The sequence below is a fragment of the Arachis ipaensis genome, chromosome B07 (genome assembly GCF_000816755.2).
Source record: "Arachis ipaensis cultivar K30076 chromosome B07, Araip1.1, whole genome shotgun sequence".
NCBI lineage: Eukaryota > Viridiplantae > Streptophyta > Magnoliopsida > Fabales > Fabaceae > Arachis > Arachis ipaensis.
Genome location: NC_029791.2, coordinates 18,889,653 through 18,896,686, shown reverse-complemented (window position 1 = coordinate 18,896,686; position 7,034 = coordinate 18,889,653).

The window sequence follows — 7,034 nt, the reverse complement described above, 5'->3', positions numbered from 1 at the left end:
GGTATGTTAACGTTGAAGATGTATGCAATTAAGTACTAACTTGACAGTTCACCAAACGATGTCATTTAGTGGTTAAGCTCCAATTACAGCAAAACGACGCCGTTTGCACGTTACAATCTGTCTTCTTTAAATAAAAAACTCCCAAGTGATCCCCCGTTAACAAACGTTTGTTTCCTACCAAAAGTCCAAAGACGTTGTCCTTGTCTTCGTCGCCTCTATGTCTCCCTCAAGTCTCAGTAGTTGTCATTACAAGAAAAATGTTGAATACTGTCGGATTTACCAAAAAAATTCACCGGTAATATGTTTATCATTAGAATTACCGTCGAAATAAATTCGACAGTATAAACCTCGTTGGTAATTGTTTACTGGCAGATTTTTTTCGCCGTTAATTACTGTCGAAAAATTTCTATTGGTAACTTTTATCGTGGGATTTTTCTCCCATAAATTTGACAGTAATATATTATTAATTAATAATTACCGATGGATTCATCTAACGGTAAACTTAAATTTTAAATTTTTTAAAAATTTGTTAATCCTCATGTATTCAAATACCCTTATCAGCTAAGAGCATAGCTTCTAGTGAAACTTAAGACGATAATAAGATAAATAACAACAATTCTAAATTCTTAGTTATTCCCATATGGACAGAAAAGCACAGATACTAACAGTAACAATAATTAGCAACATATATTTTAATATATATTTCTTTAGTCTCAATAAAGTAGAAATACACTTAACTTTTATGAATGAGAAATCAGTAATTACCTAATGAACACCCTTATCAGCAAGGTCCTTATCTTGAAATAGATATTTATGCAAAACCAAATTAGTTCGATCTCCCATAGGTATTTTACCCTTGAAACACTAGAGTCTTTATCATGCCCACAACAAGCTTTTTGTCTCAATAGATCTATACAAAAAAAAAGACCACATAAAGGTAATTGAATCAGTCGCAAAAGGTAATTGATTATACCAAATACTTTATGTAATACCTTAACTTTTAGCACCTCATGATCGTACTAAAAGCTTAGGCGTTACTTACATCTAACGCTTTTTATTTTGGTTTAATTACTCTGTTGGTCCCTATAATTTCGCAAAATTTTCAATTAGGTCCCTATACTTTTTTCTTTTTAATTGAGTCCTTGCACCAATTTTTTTTTTAATTGGGTCCCTACACATAGAAATATATACATAGACTTATTCCAAGATTCTCGAATACAACTCCTACCCCTCTAAAAATCAAAGATAATAAATGGCGAGGAAAAAGTCTAAGACTAAACTAACTGCAGAAAATACGGATACATATTTACATAAAGCTCTGATGTTCAGTCGCGGCTCCGCGCTAAGGACTCTTGAACCTATTGTTGAAAGAAAAATCTGTAAGGACTGAGAACGTCATCCTCGCATGTTCTCGGTAGGAAAAGTGAATGTCATAAAAGTAATAAACGAAATGCGAATAATTGACTTTACTCAGTAAAACTATTCTTTTATCAAGCCTTTGAAAATACTTTTAAATTTTACTTTAGACAATTAATTATTTTGTTTAAAATTTCTGAGCTTAAAACAAAACTCACTTACAACATAAATTCTTAATTACTTCAATACATAAACTAATAGTACCAAAAATCCAATTGAACACACAAGCAAGGCAGAATAAGACAACCAACACAATCACAAGAAAAATACACAAGCAAAACATAACTAAATGCAAATGCGCAAATAATATGATGCATGTCTGTTCTAAGCAGGCCATGAGCTCGCGCGTTGGTTGTCTACTCGCAACCCGACGTTACTCGGAGCGAACCCCGAATATGGTTTCTTTACTATGTCAGTCACGCACAATTATCATCATGGGCGAACCCATGTCAGTTAGGATATCTTGGCATCACGGTAAGAAACAGGCTATCAGTTAGGCGAACATTCTCGCATTAGCAATCTTAGGCTATCAGTTAGGCGGGCACTTTCGCATTAGCAGTTTAGCACAAAGGCCCATTCAATATACAATATGTTATCAGTTAGGTGGACATTCTCGCATTAGCAATCTTAGGCTATTAGTCAGGTGGGCACTTCTGCATTAGCACTTTGGCACAAAACCCATTCAATATACACTTTTCATGATTCATTTTCTGTTTCAGTTATCTCTTTCATACATGGCTTCTCATTCTCTTTCTCTTTATTATGCCTCCACATCACCGATTCATACGCACACCTCCACATCACCTACATTATTAAACGTACCTCTGCATCACCGCTTAGTTACACATACCTCCGCATCACCAAATAATCAATCACTCTTACCTCCACATCACCACATAGGTATACTTTCATTTTTAGCATTAAAACCTTTAATTTCTATATAGCCAAACTTCTTTAACGTTTAATTAAAAAAATTATTTTCTTAATAAATGACCTCAAAACAAAATACTTTTCTTAACAATTCAAAATCATAGCATAATTTATTCTTTTCTAAACAAATCAAAAAAAATAACATAGTTTTTAAATTCAACTTTCCTTTAGATAAAGCTTTAAACAAGCCTCGGAGTTCTATAAAAATTTCTGTAGTATTTCTTCTAAAATTCGGGCTTTGCCACCCTTCAAGGGTCTTTACCAAACCATTTTCAATTCTCAAAAATCCTTCTTGATTATTCAAACAAATCAAATTCAATACTGTAAATCCATTTTCAATTATCAAAGGTCACTTCCAATAAATCAAACAACCCAAGTCCGGTATTCAAAATATTTACAAATCTAAAATCTAGCCAGTTCTAATATCAAAGTCTTTTTCAACTCTCAATTCATTACTAATAAATCAAATTTTTAATACAAAGACCCTGAGTAAATATGTAAACCAAATCTTTTTCTAACATAGAGTCATTTCTCAAAATAAGCTTGTAAATCAGGTTTCCAAAATAAAATCACTTTTCCGTATACTCTTACAAGAATTTGGACAGAACCTCCCCTTAAAAATAGACTTCACCACCCTTACGGGCTCCCTCACTTTCATCATCCCTTAACTTATCTCAATCCAAACCAGTACTCAATTCAGAATCAATCAAATTAATTAATAAATCAATCAAGCCAGCAATTTCATCCATCCCACACAATACCAATTCTTACACCATTCTCAATTCATACATTATTTTACCAAAACACACATAATTTATTCACAGCCACAGTTTCAACAATTCTCATCACAACCAGCTAGAAATCAGAATCTTTAGCATTCTTAAACATTCAGGAAACCAAACATATATTCATCAAATTTAATTATTTTTGCAATCACAAATCCAACACAAATTCATCGTTCAATCAGTCCAGACAGTCATAAATTATTTGGAGTTACTCATTAAACTTTTGAGTATTCATGAATTAAAAACTTATAATTTAAAAACAAAATTCTTTACCTCCGTATGAAATCAAAACAACAAAAATTTCGGAGAAGCTATTTTGATTGAGCTATTGAAGAAGAGAACGTCGAAATCAGCTACTCCACCTTCGGAGCTCCTTCGACCGAACCTTGCATGGAGGGACAGCAGTTCCACCATCAATTTCTCCCAAACAAAAGTAACGTCAACGTGAAGAGGAGAAAGATACGAACACTTTTATCGGATTGGATTTTTTATTGGAGTTACGAACCACAAGAAATTGGAATTGGAAACTTGGAGGTTCGACGATTTCTCTCCCTCACTCTCGGTCACTCTTGCTTTCTTTTCTTTCAATTTTAGTTCGATTCCAAGAGAGGAAAATGAAGATTATAAGTATGATAGAAAATGATTAGGTGTCATAATTATTAATGAAAGAAACACGTGTAACTATTATATATATGTAGAGTAAACTACCATTTCTACACATAAAAGTTGAAAACGCTGACATATCTACCCATGAAAAATAGAAATTACCATTTGTATCCATAAAAAATGGTTTTTATAAGCAAAATTATCCAAATCCTAAAAAATTAAATAAAATTTCTAAACTACCCTTCTCTCCACCACTACCACTATCGTCTCCTCCCCCTCCCCTCTCTCTCTCTCTCTCTCTCTCTCTCAATGTTCTGCTAGGGCAAGTCTTGCAGGCTTCAATGGTGCAACCAGCTCTCCCCACCCGTGGAGCATCGGGCCTTCACCCCCGAAGAGAACGACACCATAATCAGAGCTTACGCTCGGTTCGGCAACAAATGGGCCACCATAGCCCGACTCCTGATAATGCCATTAAGAACCACTGGAACTCCACCCTCAAACGCAAGTGCGCCTCCATGGGCCCCATCGACGATCCTCACTTCGCGCAGCCACTCAAACGCTCCGTCAGTACCAGCGCTGCCGTACCCGTGTCAACGGTGGTGGTGAGGTACTCGTTGCCGACGGTGATGGCGACGACGGAGGTGGCGGGCCGTGGCCCAACCCATTCATGCCCTTCACCACTTTGAGTTCCCTGTTTTTATTTTCTTCTCGCTCCTTTCTATAACTCAATCTTCAACCTCCTTAGGCAAAGACCCGAACTTTAGCTTCAGCTCCTGCTGCATAACAAAAGCATCAACTATAGTGTTGCTGTTATTGCTTATATTAGTAGTAGTAGTAGCGACAGTTTCGACTGGAAACCCTAATCTCTTGAGATCGTCGATTCCAATATTGGAGTTGGGAATTGGGGTTAGGATTTGGGCTACACCAGGAGGAGGGACAAACGGATTATGAGTCAACCCGAAGAGATTTTTCAGGTAAGAGAGAGTGTGGGGGCAAAGAATCTGAAGATGGTTCTGTTGTTGTTGATGATGGTGAAGCCCTTTTTCTAAGTTGAGAATTCAAAGAAGCAGAAGAGAGAGTGAAAAGCAAGACACAGAAGGAAAGTGAGAGAAAGAGAAAGAGGAAGGAGTTGGTAGAGTTGACGGATTATGGCGGCGGCGACAAGCTCAGAAAATGAAAGGAGAGAGAGGATGGGTTAGTGGTGGTGGTGGCAGTGGTGGAAAAAAGATGAGAACATAGAGAGAGAGAGAGAGAGAGAGAGAGAGAGAGAGAGAGAGAGAGGAGATGATAGTGGTAGTGGTAGAGAGAAGGGTAGTTTAAGAATTTTATTTAATTTTTTAGGATTTGGATAATTTTGCTTGTAAAAATAATTTTTTTTGGGTACAAATGATAATTTCTGTTTTCTATAGATAGATATGTCAGCATTTTCAACTTTTATGAATAGAAATGGTAATTTACTCTATATATGTATATTTTATTATAATAAAAATTATTTAAAAATTCTAATGGATTTTAAACCATAAAATTTAATTTAATTACTCTAAAAAAATAATTTTTTTAAAATAAAATAATAAATCATGAATAACTCATTATTTAATTTTCAAAAACTTGGATTATTATACTTTATACATAAACATTTGATGTATAATCAAATAAGAGTATAATTTGATCACCGAATGAAATCTATACTAAAAGTTCAAGTATAGAAAAGATAAAACCGTTTCTCGAAAGTAGAAATCTAATTTCACTTGCAATTATTTTTATTTAAAAATAATTAAAAAATATAAAACAGGAAGTCGTAGCATCTATATCAACTTACTTTTCATTCAAATTTGATTGTAATGGAAAAAAGATTTTAATTTCACCCCAAAATCAAAACTAAATTTAGATGACTGGTTAAATTCTCATATATGACCATGAAAGACACGACATAAAATTGTACCATGAATATGAAATCTCAGTAATTTCACACAGTAGAACCAAAAAATTATCTTAAAGCATTGTTGGCACATTTATAAAAAAAAATAAAGCCAATTAAAAATTTTTTTATATTCAATAAAATATAATCCATATATTGTATCTTATTACACTTAATGGCCTAATCAATTGAGAAAATGAACAAAGAATAAGCAGAAAACTAAAGAAAAAGTAAAAGTCGAGATAACTAATGTGTGATTGAACTTTAAGTTTCAATAGACCAATAGGAGAACAATTATGAAAATAACAACAAAAACCAATCATCAATTATAAAACAAGTAATTGATTTTTACCTGCCACCACCAGCCTTATTAACCTAATTGTTTTGAATCTGTAACGACAAAAGAAGTTAAAAATTCAAACAAGTTAAAAATAATTTGAAAAATAATTTAAATTTTTTTAAAACAAGTATTGAACAATATTCTACATAAATAAACACTCACAACTACAATGGATTTGTTATTTGGGTGCTCTTTCTTATACTGTTCTTTGAACTCAAACTTGCAAAACGAAAACATAACAAAATATCTCCAACAAAAATAAAGAACAAACTAAAAATGATAACAAAAATCAACAATAGAAAAAATTAAGAACAAATTAAAAGAAAAATTATTTAAAAATTAATGAATTCAAAAATCACAAATTTCAAAATTAAAATAAAATAATGAACCCAGAGTAAATCCTAAAACCAAAATTAGAATAAACAAAAAAAAAAAAGAACAAAATCAGAACAAACCCTAAAATCTAATAAAAATAGAACAAAATTAAAATAAAATAAGAACATAGGCATACACCATAAATTAGGGTTTAGGATTAGGGTTCAAAAGGGGTTAGGAGTTTTTTATTTAAAATAAAGTAAAAACGGGGATGAAATAGGAAGAGGGATGAGAAAAACCTACCTGGAGGAGGGAGAAGAGACACAGGTCGACGATTAAGGGAGCAACGACGGCGGCAGCAGTGGTAGAAGGATGAAAACGGCGGCGACAGAGCAACCATCACATCGCAAGGAGCACTTAACCAAGTTCACGTGGTCTTTGGACGCAGTTGGTGGTGGCCAACGCTGGCGGAGGTGGTTTAGGGAGGGGGGAGAGATGAGAGGAGAGGAGAGGAGAGGAGAGGAGAAGGTTAAAGAGAGAGAGAGAGAGAGTAGTTCGAAAATGAGGGGAGAGAGGGTTTGCGATTCGAATTTAGGGCAAGATTACCATCAGATTTACCGGTGAAAAAATTCGACAGTAACATTTTGAAAGTGACCAAAACACCGTGTTGTACTAATCAGGGATCACCGGCGGATAAATCTCACGGTAAATTTCACGGTAATCT